At 39.7% G+C, this 18941-nt stretch overlaps 30 non-coding genes across 30 annotated transcripts; all 30 read right to left on the reverse strand.

Annotated features, from left to right (window-relative positions):
- Positions 1 to 213: 213 nt before the first annotated feature.
- Positions 214 to 285, reverse strand: trnac-gca (transfer RNA cysteine (anticodon GCA)). Its single transcript has one exon. It is a non-coding gene; the product is annotated as a tRNA-Cys (tRNA).
- Positions 286 to 1694: 1409 nt separating this feature from the next.
- On the reverse strand, positions 1695 to 1766 carry trnac-gca (transfer RNA cysteine (anticodon GCA)). Its single transcript has one exon. It is a non-coding gene; the product is annotated as a tRNA-Cys (tRNA).
- A 285-nt stretch (positions 1767 to 2051) lies between these two features.
- trnac-gca (transfer RNA cysteine (anticodon GCA)) lies at positions 2052 to 2123 on the reverse strand. Its single transcript has one exon. It is a non-coding gene; the product is annotated as a tRNA-Cys (tRNA).
- Positions 2124 to 2546: 423 nt separating this feature from the next.
- On the reverse strand, positions 2547 to 2618 carry trnac-gca (transfer RNA cysteine (anticodon GCA)). Its single transcript has one exon. It is a non-coding gene; the product is annotated as a tRNA-Cys (tRNA).
- An 829-nt stretch (positions 2619 to 3447) lies between these two features.
- On the reverse strand, positions 3448 to 3519 carry trnac-gca (transfer RNA cysteine (anticodon GCA)). Its single transcript has one exon. It is a non-coding gene; the product is annotated as a tRNA-Cys (tRNA).
- A 528-nt stretch (positions 3520 to 4047) lies between these two features.
- Positions 4048 to 4119, reverse strand: trnac-gca (transfer RNA cysteine (anticodon GCA)). Its single transcript has one exon. It is a non-coding gene; the product is annotated as a tRNA-Cys (tRNA).
- Positions 4120 to 4402: 283 nt separating this feature from the next.
- On the reverse strand, positions 4403 to 4474 carry trnac-gca (transfer RNA cysteine (anticodon GCA)). The gene has a single exon. It is a non-coding gene; the product is annotated as a tRNA-Cys (tRNA).
- A 425-nt stretch (positions 4475 to 4899) lies between these two features.
- trnac-gca (transfer RNA cysteine (anticodon GCA)) lies at positions 4900 to 4971 on the reverse strand. The gene has a single exon. It is a non-coding gene; the product is annotated as a tRNA-Cys (tRNA).
- Positions 4972 to 7081: 2110 nt separating this feature from the next.
- Positions 7082 to 7153, reverse strand: trnac-gca (transfer RNA cysteine (anticodon GCA)). The gene has a single exon. It is a non-coding gene; the product is annotated as a tRNA-Cys (tRNA).
- Positions 7154 to 7679: 526 nt separating this feature from the next.
- trnac-gca (transfer RNA cysteine (anticodon GCA)) lies at positions 7680 to 7751 on the reverse strand. The gene has a single exon. It is a non-coding gene; the product is annotated as a tRNA-Cys (tRNA).
- Positions 7752 to 8034: 283 nt separating this feature from the next.
- trnac-gca (transfer RNA cysteine (anticodon GCA)) lies at positions 8035 to 8106 on the reverse strand. Its single transcript has one exon. It is a non-coding gene; the product is annotated as a tRNA-Cys (tRNA).
- A 426-nt stretch (positions 8107 to 8532) lies between these two features.
- Positions 8533 to 8604, reverse strand: trnac-gca (transfer RNA cysteine (anticodon GCA)). Its single transcript has one exon. It is a non-coding gene; the product is annotated as a tRNA-Cys (tRNA).
- Positions 8605 to 8906: 302 nt separating this feature from the next.
- trnac-gca (transfer RNA cysteine (anticodon GCA)) lies at positions 8907 to 8978 on the reverse strand. The gene has a single exon. It is a non-coding gene; the product is annotated as a tRNA-Cys (tRNA).
- A 215-nt stretch (positions 8979 to 9193) lies between these two features.
- On the reverse strand, positions 9194 to 9265 carry trnac-gca (transfer RNA cysteine (anticodon GCA)). Its single transcript has one exon. It is a non-coding gene; the product is annotated as a tRNA-Cys (tRNA).
- Positions 9266 to 9967: 702 nt separating this feature from the next.
- trnac-gca (transfer RNA cysteine (anticodon GCA)) lies at positions 9968 to 10039 on the reverse strand. Its single transcript has one exon. It is a non-coding gene; the product is annotated as a tRNA-Cys (tRNA).
- Positions 10040 to 10479: 440 nt separating this feature from the next.
- Positions 10480 to 10558, reverse strand: trnac-gca (transfer RNA cysteine (anticodon GCA)). The gene has a single exon. It is a non-coding gene; the product is annotated as a tRNA-Cys (tRNA).
- A 298-nt stretch (positions 10559 to 10856) lies between these two features.
- On the reverse strand, positions 10857 to 10928 carry trnac-gca (transfer RNA cysteine (anticodon GCA)). The gene has a single exon. It is a non-coding gene; the product is annotated as a tRNA-Cys (tRNA).
- Positions 10929 to 11314: 386 nt separating this feature from the next.
- Positions 11315 to 11386, reverse strand: trnac-gca (transfer RNA cysteine (anticodon GCA)). Its single transcript has one exon. It is a non-coding gene; the product is annotated as a tRNA-Cys (tRNA).
- Positions 11387 to 11684: 298 nt separating this feature from the next.
- trnac-gca (transfer RNA cysteine (anticodon GCA)) lies at positions 11685 to 11756 on the reverse strand. The gene has a single exon. It is a non-coding gene; the product is annotated as a tRNA-Cys (tRNA).
- Positions 11757 to 12044: 288 nt separating this feature from the next.
- trnac-gca (transfer RNA cysteine (anticodon GCA)) lies at positions 12045 to 12116 on the reverse strand. The gene has a single exon. It is a non-coding gene; the product is annotated as a tRNA-Cys (tRNA).
- A 684-nt stretch (positions 12117 to 12800) lies between these two features.
- Positions 12801 to 12872, reverse strand: trnac-gca (transfer RNA cysteine (anticodon GCA)). Its single transcript has one exon. It is a non-coding gene; the product is annotated as a tRNA-Cys (tRNA).
- A 413-nt stretch (positions 12873 to 13285) lies between these two features.
- Positions 13286 to 13357, reverse strand: trnac-gca (transfer RNA cysteine (anticodon GCA)). The gene has a single exon. It is a non-coding gene; the product is annotated as a tRNA-Cys (tRNA).
- A 304-nt stretch (positions 13358 to 13661) lies between these two features.
- Positions 13662 to 13733, reverse strand: trnac-gca (transfer RNA cysteine (anticodon GCA)). Its single transcript has one exon. It is a non-coding gene; the product is annotated as a tRNA-Cys (tRNA).
- Positions 13734 to 14021: 288 nt separating this feature from the next.
- trnac-gca (transfer RNA cysteine (anticodon GCA)) lies at positions 14022 to 14093 on the reverse strand. Its single transcript has one exon. It is a non-coding gene; the product is annotated as a tRNA-Cys (tRNA).
- A 600-nt stretch (positions 14094 to 14693) lies between these two features.
- On the reverse strand, positions 14694 to 14765 carry trnac-gca (transfer RNA cysteine (anticodon GCA)). The gene has a single exon. It is a non-coding gene; the product is annotated as a tRNA-Cys (tRNA).
- Positions 14766 to 15179: 414 nt separating this feature from the next.
- trnac-gca (transfer RNA cysteine (anticodon GCA)) lies at positions 15180 to 15251 on the reverse strand. Its single transcript has one exon. It is a non-coding gene; the product is annotated as a tRNA-Cys (tRNA).
- A 1036-nt stretch (positions 15252 to 16287) lies between these two features.
- Positions 16288 to 16359, reverse strand: trnac-gca (transfer RNA cysteine (anticodon GCA)). Its single transcript has one exon. It is a non-coding gene; the product is annotated as a tRNA-Cys (tRNA).
- Positions 16360 to 16705: 346 nt separating this feature from the next.
- trnac-gca (transfer RNA cysteine (anticodon GCA)) lies at positions 16706 to 16777 on the reverse strand. The gene has a single exon. It is a non-coding gene; the product is annotated as a tRNA-Cys (tRNA).
- Positions 16778 to 17270: 493 nt separating this feature from the next.
- trnac-gca (transfer RNA cysteine (anticodon GCA)) lies at positions 17271 to 17342 on the reverse strand. The gene has a single exon. It is a non-coding gene; the product is annotated as a tRNA-Cys (tRNA).
- A 342-nt stretch (positions 17343 to 17684) lies between these two features.
- On the reverse strand, positions 17685 to 17756 carry trnac-gca (transfer RNA cysteine (anticodon GCA)). Its single transcript has one exon. It is a non-coding gene; the product is annotated as a tRNA-Cys (tRNA).
- Positions 17757 to 18941: the final 1185 nt, after the last annotated feature.

Here is an 18941-nt window from a genome sequence, read left to right on the forward strand (position 1 = left end):
GTCCTCTGCCACTGAGCTATAATTCCCAAATGTGTACTGTTGTTTAACCAATTTAAGTATTTTAGCTGTTTTATGTCAACACATTCCTTTTGTATTCTTCAGGCAACAACACCATGAAATCTACCCAATCATACCATGTACCATTGTGTCCATACCTGACCAGTTTTAGAGTCATCCTTGAGTGCAAGCTACCTTTGTCTGATACACTAATAAAGGGGGCACCCAGATTTGAACTGGGGACCTCTTGATCTGCAGTCAAATGCTCTACCACTGAGCTATACCCCCTCATGTATACAACCCATAAGGGGTTATTTTTGAACAACAAATCATTCATTTCAATATCTATCTGGCTTCTCATCAGAGCAGTTAATAAAAAAGTGAACATAGCCATTATTTGAGGACAGGGGGCTATCATAGTTGCTCAGTTTGCTGCTCTATTGGCAAAACATTGATCATGGTGCCACCATGCAAGTAAAACTGATTTGAACCGAGGACCTCTAAATCAGAAGTGAAATGGTCAATAACCCCTCATACAAAAGTGTCAACACCATTTTCACACAAAACAAGGATCACTTAAGCTTGATTTATGTTTCTGCGTCGGAACGACAGCGAGCTATGCTGGTGCCCCAATGACGTCGTGCACCTTTCGAAGTTCTGCGTCGAGCGAACGCGTTGCTCTGCAATTCACCGCCATGCCGCTAGTGGGTGTGACTGTGTGTGTGTGGTATCCGTATCCTTGTTTATCCTCCGGTCACAACAGACAATGGCGACCGAGGTACAGCCGGTGTGTTTGGAGTTGGAGCTCATCAATATTGAAGAACAAATGATTTTATTGCAAATGTTGAAGAGCAGGCGGCAAAAAAGACGTTTGCGGAGGTGGTCTGTAGAAAAAAAATGTCAAAAGCAACTGCCGGAGGAACTGACGTTTTGAGCGGACCAATCACAGCCCTTGCGGTCTGCGCTGCCATGACCCATAGTTAGGATTTTTTGGAGGTGCATGTCAGGCTACGGCGTAGGGGTCCACGTCGACGCAGAGGGCTAAAGGTAGCTACGCAGTCGACATGACACAGAAGTATAAATCAAGATTTACACATCACACATTTACGAGGCAACCATATTTGAAAAGGGGGGCCTCTTGATCTGCAGTCAAATGCTCTACCACTGAGCTATACCCCCACTCACAAACCTGTTATCACAATTATTGATATGCATAACACTAATAATATGATCCAAAAATATTGATTTAAGCCACAATTAAGAGCCCTTTCCATGCGTGACTCAGGTCTGCAAGGTGGCTGCATCTGTTTTTACAGAAGAACAGGGGGCCTCTTGTTCTGAACAGAAACACTCATATAAAATGGTCAGCATGTCACAGAAGATGCTTTTCCTACAGTTGCCATATGAACATGTTAAGGTTACAGGAACAACTGAAACTGAGGGGGGCACTCAGAGTTGAACTGGGTACCCTTTGATCTGCTGTAAAGTCCTCTGCCACTGAGCTATACTTCCCAAATGTGTACTGTTGTTTAACCAATTTAAGTATTTTAGCTGTTTTATGTCAACACATTCCCTTTGTATTCTTTAGGCAACAACACCATGAAAACTACCCAATCATTCCATGTACCACTGTTTCCATACCTGAGCAGTTTTAGAGTCATCCTTGAATGCAAGCTACCTTTGTCTGATATTAATAAAGGGGGCACCCAGATTTGAACTGGGGACCTCTTGATCTGCAGTCAAATGCTCTACCACTGAGCTATACCCCCTCATGTACACATCCCATAAGGGGTCATTTTTGAACAACATAATTAATTCCAATATCTATCTGGCTTCTCATCAGAGCAGTTAATAAAAAAGTGAACACAGCCATTATTTGAGGACAGGGGACGGTCATAGTTGCTCAGTTTTCTGCTCTATGGGCAAAACATTGATCAAGGTGCCACCATGCAAGTAAAACTGATTTGAACCGAGGACCTCTCAATCAGAAGTGAAATGGTCAATAACCCCTCATACAAAAGTGTCAACACCATTTTCACACAAAACAACAATAAAGGGAGCACCCAGATTTGAACTGGGGACCTCTTGATCTGCAGTCAAATGCTCTACCACTGAGCTATACCCCCTTATTTAATATGCAAATGTATTAAGACAATAAACCAAAATATTTCACTACTCATTTAACTAGAAATGAATGTATCAAAAGCATTTCTAGAAAAGGCATCAGCAAATGACTACAACCCAGTGGTCTAACCACATCTTATTCAGTGAAAAATGGGATAAATAGCTTTGGTTTCTTCTTGGTTCTTAGATAATTAAATGTGTATAATAAAAATCTTTTTATTGTTCAAAACACTGACTATGTAATTCATCTCATTTGAAATGAGTAACGAGGGCAAAATTGTTGGGTGCTATTAGGTTCGTTTATTTCATGTTGGGTACATTTTTTTCCATTACAGTTATCTGAGAAATTAAGAAAATGATATCAATGTTTGCCCATATGTTTAGTAAAAAACACATGGAAAATATACACAATTTCATGTGCTTGAAGGGGGCACCCAGAATTGAACTAGGGACCTCTTGATCTGCAGTCAAATGCTCTACCACTGAGCTACACCCCCTCTGGTTGAACGGTTATCACAATTATTGATCAACATAAAACTAGTGCTAGGACTGCATGCTAGATAGGCGGCTGCAAGTTGGTTGAATTTGCGGTTTTGTCAGAAGTTGTGTACAAGTTGCATATCGACTTCAAATGAGGATCACTTAAGCTTGATTTATGTTTCTGCGTCGGAACGACAGCGTAGCTATGCCGGTGCCCCTATGCCGTCGTGCACCTTTCGAAGTTCTGCGTCGAGCGAACGCGTTGCTCTGCAATTCACCGCCATGCCGCTAGTGGGTGTGACTGTGTGTGTGTGGTATCCGTATCCTTATTTATCCTCTGTTCACAACAGACAATGGCGACCGAGGTACAGCGGGTGTGTTTGGAGTTAGAGCTCATCAATATTGAAGAACAAATGATTTTATTGCAAATGTTGAAGAGCAGGCGGCAAAAAAGACGTTTGCGGAGGTGGTGTGTAGAAAAAAATTGTCAAAAGCAACTGCCGGAGGAACTGACGTTTTGAGCGGACCAATCACAGCCCTTGCGGTCTGCGCTGCCATGACCCATAGTTAGGATTTTTTGGAGGTGCATGTCAGGCTACGGCGTAGGGGTCCACGTCGACGCAGAGGGCTAAAGGTAGCTACGCAGTCGACATGACGCAGAAGTATAAATCAAGATTTACACATTACACATTTACGAGGCACCCATATTTGAACAGGGGGGACTCTTGATCTTAAGTAAAGAGCTCAATAATCCCTCAGATCAGAAGCATCAGCAGGTCTTTTCCTCTTACAGCTACCACAGTAATGTGCTAAGGCACTGCTACCTTCAGGTATAAGACCACTTTTAGGGGGCACCCAGATTTGAACTGGGGACCTCTTGATCTGCAGTCAAATGCTCTACCACTGAGCTATACCCCCACTCTCAAACCTGTTATCACAATTATTGATATGCATAACACTAATAATATGATCCAAAAATATTGATTTAAGCCACAATTAAGAGCCCTTTCCACGTGTGACTCAGGTCTGCAAGGTGGCTGCATCTGTTTTGACAGAAGAACAGGGGCCTCTTGTTCTGAACAGAAACACTCAAAAAACCCTCATATAAAATGGTCAGCATGTCACAGAAGATGCTTTTCCTACAGTTGCCATATGAACATGTTAAGGTTACAGGAACAACTCAAACTGAGGGGGGCACTCAGAGTTGAACTGGGTACCCTTTGATGTGCGGTAAAGTCCTCTGCCACTGAGCTATACTTCCCAAATGTGTACTGTTGTTTAACCAATTTAAGTATTTTAGCTGTTTTATGTCAACACATTCCCTTTGTATTCTTTAGGCAACAACACCATGAAAACTACCCAATCATACCATGTACCACTGTTTCCATACCTGAGCAGTTTTAGAGTCATCCTTGAATGCAAGCTACCTTTGTCTGATACTAATAAAGGGGGCACCCAGATTTGAACTGGGGACCTCTTGATCTGCAGTCAAATGCTCTACCACTGAGCTATACCCCCTCATGTACACATCCCATAAGGGGTCATTTTTGAACAACAGAATTAATTCCAATATCTATCTGGCTTCATCAGAGCAGTTAATAAAAAAGTGAACATAGCCATTATTTGAGGACAGGGGGCATTCATAGTTGCTCAGTTTGCTGCTCTGTGGGCAAAACATTGATCATGGTGCGACCATGCAAGTAAAACTGATTTGAACCGAGGACCTCTCAATCAGAAGTGAAATGGTCAATAACCCCTCATACAAAAGTGTCAACACCATTTTCAAACAAAACAACAACAAAGGGAGCACCCAGATTTGAACTGGGGACCTCTTGATCTGCAGTCAAATGCTTTACCACTGAGCTATACCCCCTTATTTAATATGCAAATGTATTAAGACAATAAACCAAAATATTTCACTACTCATTTAACTAGAAATGAATGTATCAAAAGCAACATTTCTAGAAAAGGCATCAGCAAATGACTACAACCCAGTGGTCTAACCACATCTTATTCAGTGAAAAATGGGATGAATAGCTTTGGTTTCTTCTTGGTTCTTAGATAATTAAGTGTGTATAATAAAAACCTTTTTATTGTTCAAACACTAACTATGTAATTCATCTCATTTTAAATGAGTAATGAGGGCAAAATTGTTGGCTGCTATAAGGTTCGTTTATTTCATGTTGGGTACAATTTTTTCCATTACAGTTATCTGAGAAATTAAGAAAATGATATCAATGTTTGCCCATATGTTTAGTAAAAAACACATAGAAAATATACACAATTTCATATGCTTGAAGGGGGCACCCAGAATTGAACTAGGGACCTCTTGATCTGCAGTCAAATGCTCTACCACTGAGCTACACCCCCTCTGGTTGAACTGTTATCACAATTATTGATCAGCATACAACTAGTGCTAGGACTGCATGCTAGATAGGCAGCTGCAAGTTGGTTGAATTTGTAGTTTTGTCAGAAGTTGTGTACAAGTTGCATATCGACTTCAAATGAGGATCACTTAAGCTTGATTTATGTTTCTGCGTCGGAACGACAGCGTAGCTATGCCGGTGCCCCGATGCCGTCATGCACCTTTCGAAGTTCTGCGCCGGGCGAACGCGTTGCTCTGCAATTCACCGCCATGCCGCTAGTGGGTGTGACTGTGTGTGTGTGGTATTCGTATCCTTGTTTATCCTCCGGTCACAACAGACAATGGCGACCGAGGTACAGCGGGTGTGTTTGGAGTTGGAGCTCATCGATATTGAAGAACAAATGATTTTATTGCAAATGTTCAGGAGCAGGCGGCAGAAAAGACGTTTGCGGAGGTGGTGTGTAGAAAAAAAATGGCAAAAGCAACTGCCGCAGTAACTGACGTTTTGAGCGGACCAATCACAGCCCTTGCGGTCTGCGCTGCCATGACCCATAGTTAGGATTTTTTGGAGGTGCATGTCAGGCTACGGCGTAGGGGTCCGCGTCGACGCAGAGGGCTACAGCTAGCTACGCAGTCGACATGACACAGAAGTATAAATCAAGATTTACACATCACACATTTACGAGGCAACCATATTTGAAAAGGGGGCCCTCTTGATCTGAAGTGAATCAATCAATCAATCAATCAATCTTTATTTGTATAGCGCCAAATCACAACAAAGTTATCTCAAGGCACTTTACACATAGAGCAGGTTCTAAACCGTACTCTTCAAGTTTTAATTTATAAAGAGACCCAACATTCCCACATGAGCAAGCATTTAGCGACAATGGCAAGAAAAAACTCCCTTTTAACAGGAAGAAACCTCAGGCAGAACCAGTCTCAAAGTGGGCGGCCATCTGCCTCGACCGGTTGGGGTAGAGGGGAGAGAGAGGAAGAATAGGAGAGAGAGAGAAGCACATAGAAAATAAACATTGAAGCTAGAAGGTCCGGGACTGGAATCTGTCATCCGGACGTCTACAGGCCCAGATTGCCTGTGAGATGAGAAAGCACAGACAACTCCGGGGAAGAAGTGTAGGTTACTGAATGCATTAATAGTACATGAATGTTATTGGATATAGATGGATGGATAGAGAGAGAGAGAGGAGGAGAGAGGAGCTCAGTGCATCATGGAGGTAGGAGTCCCCCGGCAGTCTATGCCTATAGCAGCATAAACTAGGAGCTTGCTAACTATAAGCTCTATCAAAAAGGAAAGTTTTAAGCCTACTCTTAAAAGTAGAGAGGGTGTCTGCCCTCCGGACCGAATCTGGGAGATGGTTCCACAGGAGAGGAGCCTGATAACTGAAGGCTCTGCCTCCCATTCTACTTTTAGAGATACTAGGTACCACAAGTAGGCCTGCGTTCTGGGAGCGCAGTGTTCTGGTAGGTACATAAGGTACTATGAGCTCTTTAAGGTATGATGGAGCCTGACCAGTAAGAGCTTTAAAAGTGAGGAGAAGGATTTTAAATTCTATTCTTGATTTTATGGGAAGCCAATGCAGTGAAGCTAAAATAGGAGTAATGTGATCTCTCTTTCTAGTTTTTGTCAGAACGCGTGCAGCTGCATTCTGGACCAGTTGGAGAGTCTTTAGAGACTTGTTAGGGCAGCCTGATAATAATGAATTACAATAATCCAGCCTAGAAGTAACAAATGCATGGATTAGTTTTTCAGCATCATTTTGTGACAGAATATGTCTGATTTTTGAAATGTTACGCAGATGAAAATAGGCAGACCTTGAAATTTGTTTTATGTGGGAATTAAAGGACAGATCCTGGTCAAATATAACTCCTAGGTTCCTTACAGTAGTACTGGAGGCCAAAGTAATGCCATCCAGAGTAGTTATATCATTGGATAATGTGTTTCTAAGGTGTTTAGGGCCAAGCACAATAACTTCAGTTTTTTCTGAAGTGAAGAGCTCAATAACCCCTTAGATCAAAAGCATCAGCAGGTCTTTTCCTTTTACAGCTACCACATTAATGTGCTATGGCACTGCTACCTTCAGGGATAAGACAACTTTTAGGGGGCACCCAGATTTGAACTGGGGACCTCTTGATCTGCAGTCAAATGCTCTACCACTGAGCTATACCCCCACTCACAAACCAGTTATCACAATTATTGATATGCATAACACTAATAATATCATCCAAAAATATTGATGTAAGCCACAATTAAGAGCCCTTTCCACGTGTGACTCAGATCTACAAGGTGGCTGCATCTGTTTTGACAGAAGAACAGCCTCTTGTTCTGAACAGAAACACTCAAAAAACCCTCATATAAAATGGTCAGCATGTCACAGAAGATGCTTTTCCTACAGTTAGCCATATGAACATGTTAAAGTTACAGGAACAACTCAAGCTGAAGGGGCACCCAGAGTTGAACTGGGTACCCTTGTGATCTGCGGAAAAGTCCTCTGCCACTGAGCTATACTTCCCAAATGTGTACTGTTGTTTAACCAATTTAAGTATTTTAGCTGTTTTATGTCAACACATTCCCTTTGTATTCTTTAGGCAACAACACCATGAAAACTACCCAATCATACCATGTACCACTGTTTCCATAACTGAGCAGTTTTAGAGTCATCCTTGAATGCAAGCTACCTTTGTCTGATACTAATAAAGGGGCCACCCAGATTTGAACTGGGGACCTCTTGATCTGCAGTCAAATGCTCTACCACTGAGCTATACCCCCTCATGTACACATCCCATAAGGGGTCATTTTTGAACAACAGAATTAATTCCAATATCTATCTGGCTTCATCAGAGCAGTTAATAAAAAAGTGAACATAGCCATTATTTGAGGACAGGGGGCATTCATAGTTGCTCAGTTTGCTGCTCTGTGGGCAAAACATTGATCATGGTGCGACCATGCAAGTAAAACTGATTTGAACCGAGGACCTCTCAATCAGAAGTGAAATGGTCAATAACCCCTCATACAAAAGTGTCAACACCATTTTCACACAAAACAACAATAAAGGGAGCACCCAGATTTGAACTGGGGACCTCTTGATCTGCAGTCAAATGCTCTACCACTGAGCTATACCCCCTTATTTAATATGTAAATGTATTAGGACAATAAACCAAAATATTTCACTACTCATTTAACTAGAAATGAATGTATCAAAAGCAACATTTCTAGAAAAGGCATCAGCAAATGACTACAACCCAGTGGTCTATCCACATCTTATTCAGTGAAAAATGGGATAAATAGCTTTGGTTTCTTCTTGGTTCTTAGATAATTAAGTGTGTATAATAAAAATATTTTTATTGTTCAAACACTAACTATGTAATTCATCTCATTTGAAATGAGTAACGAGGGCAAAATTGTTGGGTGCTATAAGGTTCCTTTATTTCATGTTGGGTACAATTTTTTCCATTACAGTTATCTGAGAAATTAAGAAAACTATATCAATGTTTGCCAATATGTTTAGTAAAAAAACACAGAGAAAATATACACAATTTCATGTGCTTGAAGGGGGCACCCAGAATTGAACTAGGGACCTCTTGATCTGCAGTCAAATGCTCTACCACTGAGCTACACCCCCTCTGGTTGAATTGTTATCACAATTATTAATCAACATAAAACTAGTGATAGGTTGGCGGCTGCAAGTTGGTTGAATTTGTAGTTTTGTCAGAAGTTGTGTATAAGTTGCATATCGACTTCAAATGAGGACAACTTACACATCACATATTTACGAGGCACTCATATTTGAACAGGGGGGCCTCTTGATCTGAAGTGAAAAGCTCAATAACCCCTCAGATAAAAAGAATCAGCAGGTGTTTTTCTTTTACAGCTACTACACTAACGTGTTACAGTACTGCTACCTTCAGGGATAAGACCACTTTTAGGGGGCACCCAGAGTTGAACTGGGGACCTCTTGATCTGCAGTCAAATGCTCTACCACTGAGCTATACCCCCACTTTCAAACTTGTTATCACAATTATCGATATGCATAACACTAATAATTAAGGGCCCTTTCCACATCTGACTCAGGTCTGCATCTGTTTTGACAGAACAGGGGGCCTCTTGATCTGAACATAAACACTCAAATAAAGTGGTCAGCATGTCACAGAATATGCTTTACCTACAGTTGCCATATGAATCGGTTAAGGATACAGGGACAACTGAAACTAAGGGGGCACCCAGAGTTGAACTGGGGACCTCTTGATCTGCAGTCAAATGCTCTACCACTGAGCTATACCCCCTACAACAAGTGCAACATAATGGCCATTATTGAACATCAAAACATCAGTTACAGAATGTGTCTTTCATGTATTTGAGTGATGGTTAACACAATGAAATAAAGGTGTTCCCTGTTCTCTATGTGGGTAAATAAAGGTTGAATAAAGCAACATTTCAAGGCCTAAGGACCCCAAGATTTGAACAGAGGGTCTCATGATCTGAGGTGAAACACTCAATGATTCTTCATATGAAAGTGCCAGCATATCACAACTGATCATTTCCTTTTATAGCAACCATGTTAATGTGTTAAAGACCTCTTGATCCCCAGTTCAAATGCTCTACCACTGAGCTATAGACCCTGTTTTCAGATTGTCTGAATAATTACTGATCAGCATAACACTAATGAAAGGACTGAATGATACATGGATGGAAGTTAAGTTAACCCACAATTAAGGTGCCTTCTCATATGTCATTCAGGTGTCTGCGTTTGTAGTTTTGGCCGGTTGCATTCATGACAATTTCACTGACACTTCATATGTGCTAGAAGCAGCTTCACCAACTTGTTAAAGTAACTTGTTAACAGACACACCACCAGTTGAGGGGGCACCCAGGTTGTTAGGTTAATTCGATTCATGTTGTGTACAATTATTTCCATTACAGTTATCTGTCAAAATGAAGTTGAGACAATTCATGTTACAGATTTACTCAATTTTCTTTGTGGTTTCAGGGGGCACCCAGATTTGAACTGGGGACCTCTTGATCTGCAGTCAAATGCTCTACCACTGAGCTATACCCCCTCTTTTAGGCCACTTATCACAATTATTGATCATCGTTTCCAAATCTGATTCAGGCAAGGTGGCTGCACTTGTAGTTTGACAGAAGTTGTTGGCAGGTTGAATTCATGACAATTTCAAATCTTTTCTGGCAAAAAACATCAGCAAATGATTACAACCCAAGGCGCTGACCACATTTAATTTGGTGAAAAGGGGGTTTAGGTGCCTTGGTCTCATTTTGGTTCTCAGTTAATTGTGCTTAAACAATAAACACCATTTATTGTTCAAACAATAACTATAATAACTGTGTGTCTGGATGTTTTTGGCCTTTTAATTGTTACTGGGTACAATTCATTCTGTTACAAATATCTGTTAAAGTAAATTCTCACAAAGTTTTAATTATCACATTAATGATTACTCTGTTCATCAATATGTTTAGTGAAGATGCAGGTTATGGAGACATGTGGTTGAAGGGGGCACCCAGAATTGAACTAGGGACCTCTTGATCTGCAGTCAAATGCTCTACCACTGAGCTACACAGCCTCACTTAGTCTATTATCACAACTACTGATCACCATAACACTAATGATTGGACTGAATGATAAATGGATGGCTGTTAATTTAAAGGTTCTTTCCAAATCTGATTTAAGTGTCCAAAGTGGCTACATTTGTAGTTTGACAGAAGTTGTTAGTAGGTTACAAATTCACATCACATATTTAAGATGTACCCAGATTTGAACAGGGTTCATCTGAAGTGAAACACTCAGTTACCCCTCAGATAAAACTGATGTTTTCCTTTAACAACAACCATGTGAACTTGTTATGGAACCACAGGAATTGAAGGGGGCACCCAGATTTGAACTGGGGACCTCTTGATCTGCAGTCAAATGCTCTACCACTGAGCTATACCCCCTACATCAAGTGAACCATAATGGCCATTATTGAACATCAAAACATCAGTTACAGAATGTGTCTTTTCTGGCAAAAACATCAGCAAATCAGCAAAAATGTAATTGGTGAATAGGGGGTTTAGGTGCTTTGGTCTCATCTTGGTTCTCAGTTAATTATGCTTAAACAATAAACACATTTTATTGTTCAAACAATAACTAAAATAACTGTGTGATGTGGTATAGTTTGTGGATGTTTTTGTTAGGCCCTTTAATTGGTACTGGGTACAATTATTTCTGTTACAGTTATCTGTTAAAATAAATTTAAGTTACATTAATGATTACTCTGTTCATCAATATGTTTAGTAAAAATGCAGTTTATGGAGACATGGCCATCATGCAATGTGGTTGAAGGGGGCACCAAGAATTGAACTAGGGACCTCTTGATCTGCAGTCAAATGCTCTACCACTGAGCTACACCCCCTCTGTTTGGTCTATTATTACAACTACTGATCACCATAACACTAATGATTGGACTAAACCATAATGGATGGCTGTTCATTTAAAGGTTCTTTCTTAATCTCATTCTGACTGCATTTGTAGTTTGACAGAAGTTGTTGGCAGGTTACAAATTCACATCACATATTTAATATATACCCAGGTTTGAACAGGGTGCCACTTGATCTGAAGTGAAACACTCAGTTAAAAGAGTCAGCATGTCACAACTGATGTTTTCCTTTAACAACAACCATGTCAACTTATTACAGAACCACAGGAATTGAAGGGAGCACCCAGATTTGAACTGGGGACCTCTTGATCTGCAGTCAAATGCTCTACCACTGAGCTATACCCCCTGTTATTAAGGCATTGTTGGTCAGCATAATATTAATGATAGGACTGACTGACGGCTATTTATTCAAAGGACAACTAAGGGGACTTTCAACAACGGATTCAGGTCTGCAAAGTGGCTTCATATGTAGTTTTGACAGAAGTTGTCGACAGGTGCATTCATGACATAAAGGTGAAAAGATTTGCAAAAACATCACATATTTTAGAAGCACTAATGCTTTTATAATATTTGATATCCACTTGTTGAAATACCCCTTATTACAGAGACAACACCACTGTTTAAATGTCAATTGAGGGGGCACCCAGATTTGAACGGGGGACCTCTTGATCTGCAGTCAAATGCTCTACCACTGAGCTATACCCCCTACAGTAAAACATGAAAGTATTGATAACTGCAAATCTTCCTCTGAAGAGTTGAGTTGTTATCAAAATCAACTAAATTCTCAGCCATGCCTTTGAAAATCTCTTTCGATAACATGAAGGTAAACTTTCTCCCAACCAAAACAACAAACACCTCCAAGCACTCCTCTCAACAACTCTGTCACAGCTGAATACTTATAACCCTAACCCTAACCCTAACCCTGACCCTAACCCTAACCCTAACCCTAACCCGTCAACAACACTCAACTACCCAACTACCATAAGATGTCAGAATGAGACTCTTTAGCAAGCCTTGGTTAGATACAGTATCAAACACACCGGATCAAGAGAAAGGAAGAGAACAACTTGTTTTTCTTTGTATGACCCTCTTCATATTGTTGTCAGACAATTATTATAATGATGTGGTGCTCTCACTCAATACTGGACATATTTCAAAACTTGTTGTCCCCCTTAGTGTCTTAGACACAAAATGATGTGAAAGTACGGACCAGGTTGAAAACTAACAGAGTTTCTACTTAAAGGACCTTTCCACAACTGATTCAAGGTATCTGCATTGTGTAGTTCTGACAGCAGTTGTGGGCAGGATGCATTAATGACAATTTAGGAGTATCAAAGTGAACAAATAGAGACAATTAATGTGACAGATTCACTCAACTTCTTGTGGTTGCAGGGGGCACCCAGATTTGAACTGGGGACCTCTTGATCTGCAGTCAAATGCTCTACCACTGAGCTATACCCCCTCTTTTAGGTCCTTTATCACAATTATTGATGATCCTTTCCAAATCTGATTCAGGCAAGGTGGCTGCACTTGTAGTTTGACAGAAGTTGTTGGCAGGTTGAATTTATGACAATTTCAAATCTTTTCTGGCAAAAAACATCAGCAAATGATTACAACCAAAGGCTCTGACCACATTTAATTTGGTAAAAAGGGGGTTTAGGTGCTTGGTCTCATCTTGGTTCTCAGTTAATTATGCTTAAACAATAAACACCTTTTATTTTTCAAACAATAACTATAATAATGGTGTGATGTGGTATAGTTTCTGGATGTTTTTGTTAGGCCCTTTTAATTATCACATTAATGATTACTCTGTTCATCGATATGTTTAGTAAAAATGCAGTTTATGGAGACATGGCCATCATGTATTGTGGTTGAAGGGGGCACCCAGAATTGAACTAGGGACCTCTTGATCTGCAGTCAAATGCTCTACCACTGAGCTACACCCCCTCTGTTTGGTCTATTATTACAACTACTGATCACCATAACACTAATGATTGGACTAAACCATAAATGGATGGCTGTTCATTTAAAGGTTCTTTCTTAATCTGATTCTGGGTGCATTTGTAGTTTAACAGAAGTTGTTGGCAGGTTACAAATTCACATCACATATTTAAGATGTACCCAGATTTGAACAGGGTACCACTTGATCTGAAGTGAAGTGAAACACTCAGTTCAAAGAGTCAGCATGTCACAACTGATGTTTTCCTTTAACAACAACCACGTCAACTTATTATGGAACCACAGGAATTGAAGGGGGCACCCAGATTTGAACTGGGGACCTCTTGATCTGCAGTCAAATGCTCTACCACTGAGCTATACCCCCTGTTATTAAGGCATTGTTGGTCAGCATAACATTAATGATAGGACTGACTTATGGCTATTTATTCAAAGGACAACTAAGGGGCCTTTCAACAACAGATTCAGGTCTGCAAAGTGGCTTCATATGTAGTTTTGACAGAAGTTGTCGACAGGTGCATTCATGACATAAAGGTGAAAAGTTTTGCAAACACATCACATATTTTAGAAGCACTAATGCTTTTATAATATTTGATATCCACTTGTTGAAATACCCCTCATTACAGAGACAACACCACTGTTTAAATGTCAATTGAGGGGGCACCCAGATTTGAACGAGGGACCTCTTGATCTGCAGTCAAATGCTCTACCACTGAGCTATACCCCCTACAGTAAAACATGAAAGTATTGATAACTGCAAATCTTCCTCTGAAGAGTTGAGTTGTTATCAAAATCAACTAAATTCTCAGCCATGCCTTTGAAAATCTCTTTTGATGACATGAAGGTAAACTTTCTCCCAACCAAAACAAAAAAACACCTCCAAGCACTCCTCTCAACAACTCTGTCACAGCTGAATACTTATAACCCTAACCCTGACCCTAACCCTAACCCTAACCCTTCAGCAACAACTCAACTACCCAACTACCATAAGATGTCAGAATGAGACTCTTTAGCAAGCCTTGGTTAGATACAGTATCAAACACACCGGATCAAGAGAAAGGAAGAGAACAACTTTTTTTTCTTTGTATGACCCAAACTTGTTGTCCCCCTTAGTGTCTTAGACACAAAATGATGTGAAAGTACGGACCAGGTTGAAAACTAACAGAGTTTCTCCTTAAAGGACCTTTACACAACTGATTCAAGGTATCTGCATTGTGTAGTTCTGACAGCAGTTGTGGGCAGGATGCATTAATGACAATTTAGGAGTATCAAAGTGAACAAATAGAGACAATTAATGTGACAGATTCACTCAACTTCTTGTGGTTGCAGGGGGCACCCAGATTTGAACTGGGGACCTCTTGATCTGCAGTCAAATGCTCTACCACTGAGCTATACCCCCTCTTTTAGGTCCTTTATCACAATTATTGATCATCCTTTCCAAATCTGATTCAGGCAAGGTGGCTGCACTTGTAGTTTGACAGAAGTTGTTGGCAGGTTGAATTCATGACAATTTCAAATCTTTTCTGGCAAAAAACATCAGCAAATGATTACAACCAAAGGCTCTGACCACATTTAATTTGGTAAAAAGGGGGTTTAGGTGCTTTGGTCTCATCTTGGTTCTCAGTTAATTATGCTTAAACAATAAACACCTTTTATTTTTCAAACAATAACTATAATAATGGTGTGATGTGGTATAGTTTCTGGATGTTTTTGTTAGGCCCTTTTAATTATCACATTAATGATTACTCTGTTCATCAATATGTTTAGTAAAAATGCAGTTTATGGAGACATGGCCATCATTTCATGTGGTTGAAGGGAGCACCCAGAATTGAACTGGGGACCTCTTGATCTGCAGTCAAATGCTCTACCACTGAGCTACACCCCCTGTGGTTGAACTGTTATCACAATTATTGATCAGCATAACACTAATGATTGGACTGTTCATTTAAAGGTTCTTTCTTAATCTCATTCTGACTGCATTTGTAGTTTGACAGAAGTTGTTGGCAGGTTACAAATTCACATCACATATTTAAGATATACCCAGATTTGAACAGGGTGCCACTTGATCTGCAGTCAAATGCTCTACCACTGAGCTATACCCCCTACAGTAAAACATGAAAGTATTGATAACTGCAAATCTTCCTCTGAGGAGTTGAGTTGTTATCAAAATCAACTAAATTCTCAGCCATGCCTTTGAAAATCTCTTTCGATAACATGAAGGTAAACTTTCTCCCAACCAAAACAACAAACACCTCCAAGCACTCCTCTCAACAACTCTGTCACAGCTGAATACTTATAACCCTAACCCTAACCCTAACCCTAACCCCAACCCTAACCCTAACCCTTCAACAACAACTCAACTACCCAACTACCATAAGATGTCAGAATGAGACTCTTTAGCAAGCCTTGGTTAGATACAGTATCAAACACACCGGATTAAGAGAAAGGAAGAGAAAAACTTTTTTTCTTTGTATGACCCTCTTCATATTGTTGCCAGACAATTATTATAATGATGTGGTGCTCTCACTCAATACTGGACCAATTTAAAAACTTGTTGTCCCCCTTAGTGTATTAGACACAAAATGATGTGAAAGTAGGGACCAGGTTGAAAACTAACAGAGTTTCTCCTTAAAGGACCTTTCCACAACTGATTCAAGGTATCTGCATTTTGTAGTTCTGACAGCAGTTGTGGGCAGGATGCATTAATGACAATTTAGGAGTATCAAAGTGAACAAATAGAGATGTCAGCACTCTCACATCACTGTACACAGCAGGATAAACAATGGACACATTGCATAGTTAAGAGACATCTAGATTTGAACAAGGGGCCTCTTAAAGTACCTGCCTATCACAGTTCTTCTCTGGTAAACACAACACCTTTAGCTGAAGCGACACTACTGCTTATAGGACAACACCAACTGAGGGGGCACCCAGATTTGAACTGGGGACCTCTTGATCTGCAGTCAAATGCTCTACCACTGAGCTATACCCCCTGTGTAAAGCCACATTGTATTGATCATTGATCCTGGCAAAATGCTTCATTACTCAATTTACTAGGAGTTAATATATCAAAAAAGGCCTCTTTTCTATCAACAATCCGTAAATGACAAACATTGGTCTTATCTTGGCTCTCAGTTAATTATGTTTGTACAATAAATACCATTTGTTGTTCAAACATGTTAAATTGGTAATTAATCTCATTTGAAATTAGTAATGTTGGTATGGTTGTTGGGCGTTCAATTCAATTCATGTTGTGTACAATTATTTCCATTACAGTTATCTGTCAAAATGGAGTTGAGACAATTAATGTGAAGGATTCACTCAAGTTTTTGTGGTTGCAGGGGACACCCAGATTTGAACTGGGGACCTCTTGATCTGCAGTCAAATGCTCTACCACTGAGCTATACCCCCTCTTTTATGTCATTTATCACAATTATTGATCATCCTTTCCAAATCTGATTCAGGCAAGGTGGCTGCACTTGTAGTTTGACAGAAGTTGTTGGCAGGTTGAATTCATGACAATTTCAAATATTTTCTGGCAAAAAACATCAGCAAATGATTACAACCCAAGGCGCTGACCACATTTAATTTGGTGAAAAGGGGGTTTAGGTGCTTTGGTCTCATTTTGGTTCTCAGTTAATTGTGCTTAAACAATAAACACCTTTTATTGTTAAAACAATAACTATAATAATGGTGTGATTTGGTATAGTTTTTGGATGTTTTTGTTACAATTATTTCTTTTACAGTTATCTGTTAAAGTAAATTGTAAGTTGTAATTCTCACATTAATGATTAACACATTAATAACTTAATAACTTCTTCTCTGGTAACCACAACACCTTTAGCTGAAGCGACACTGTGACACACTTGCAGAGATACTATTGCTTATAGGACAACACCAACTGAGGGGGCACCCAGAATTGAACTGGGGACCTCTTGATCTGCAGTCAAATGCTCTACCACTGAGCTACACCCCCTCTGGTTGAAGTGTTCAATTTAACCCACAACAAAGGTTGCTTTTCACGTCTGATTCAGGTCTGCAAGGTGGCTGCATTTGTAGTTTTGACAGAAGTTATGGGCAGGATGCATTCATGACAATTTCAAATGAGGAGAAAAAGTATACCAACACATCACATATTTAAGAGACAACCAGATTAGAACAGGGAAGAGTCGTGATCTGAAATGAAATGCTGAATACTGTCTCATATGAAAGTGTCAACCATATCACATCTGGTTAAATCATAATAAGTATTGCATAAATGGAGGAGAGACATTTCCAACTCTGTTGTTGAACTTCTGTTCTCATACAACAATGCATGAGGGGGCACCCAGAGTTGAACTGGGGACCTCTTGATCTGCAGTCAAATGCTCTACCACTGAGCTATACCCCCTTTGAAATACCTAATTGTTATGCACATTCATCAACAAAGCGTTGAACTTAGAACTTGGAAAAAGTGAGTGTAACCTACAGACATCAATTTAGGGACCTCTGGCTGTTTTATGGCTGCACCGTTGGAGGAAAAAGAGAAACTGACAACAATATGTGTGAGAAAGAGACATTTGACTTTTGACCTCCTTTAGTGTCTGACGTGAGAGAGGAAAAGGACCTGACACACATTACAATGTCAGCAACTCCCACAACAACCACATACAACACAACACAAAAAACTACCAGTAACAAGTGTGTGGTGTACTAAAACAGATACAATGCTAGTATTACTCTCACCCGCAATGCTCATATTTGAATACACATAATGCATGAAGATCTGCAGGGAAAGCATGTGATGCTGACAAACTATGTTGTGTTAAACTGCTTACAGGGTGAGTGTGGGAGTAACAGCGCAGTGTTAGTGCTCCTGAGTCTAGTTAATTAGGTGAAGGTGGGTACTTTCTGTTGTTATATGGGTCAATGATGTTTTTTTGTGTCCATGTGGTTAAGTCAAATGTAAAGGGGTTACAATTTGAAAATAAATGTATGAATAACTTGCACACATTCTTTTTTTTGTGGACCCAGCATAACATTTCTGCTTTTAATCCATTTTGAGAGAATATATTAGAGGATTATGGCAAAAAATGTCTAAGTGGTGTAACCATAGAAACTTTGTACCAAATAATTAAACTTGCCTAAAAATGCTAAATTCTCAATAAAACACCACACCAACTAGTTTGGCATGATCTTACATTATAACTTTTTTATATTAAATAAAGTTAATTTTCAGGAGTATTCAGTCTTACTTTTGGTAAAAAAAAAAATGGCGCAAATGTCATTTCAAACGACATAAAACCAACAAAAATACAAAATGATGCATGCTTTTAAAACTATTTTTTAAGACATTTTTTAAATGCTCATTTGCCAACTCTTATTTGTCACTGACCAATAAAGAGTTAGTGAGAGCATGAAAGAGTTAGTTATTGAATGTGAGAAGTATAATCAGAAATAAAGATGCAACACAAAAGGTTTGCCTCACGTGATTTAATTTGATGCAGTATGATACAATGCATGATATGATTTTGTACAATATAATGCTACACAGCACATGATGGTACTATACAGTATGGTGTGATACAATGTGATA

This window comes from Scomber scombrus, chromosome 2 (genome assembly GCF_963691925.1).
Source record: "Scomber scombrus chromosome 2, fScoSco1.1, whole genome shotgun sequence".
Taxonomy (NCBI): Eukaryota; Metazoa; Chordata; class Actinopteri; order Scombriformes; family Scombridae; genus Scomber; species Scomber scombrus.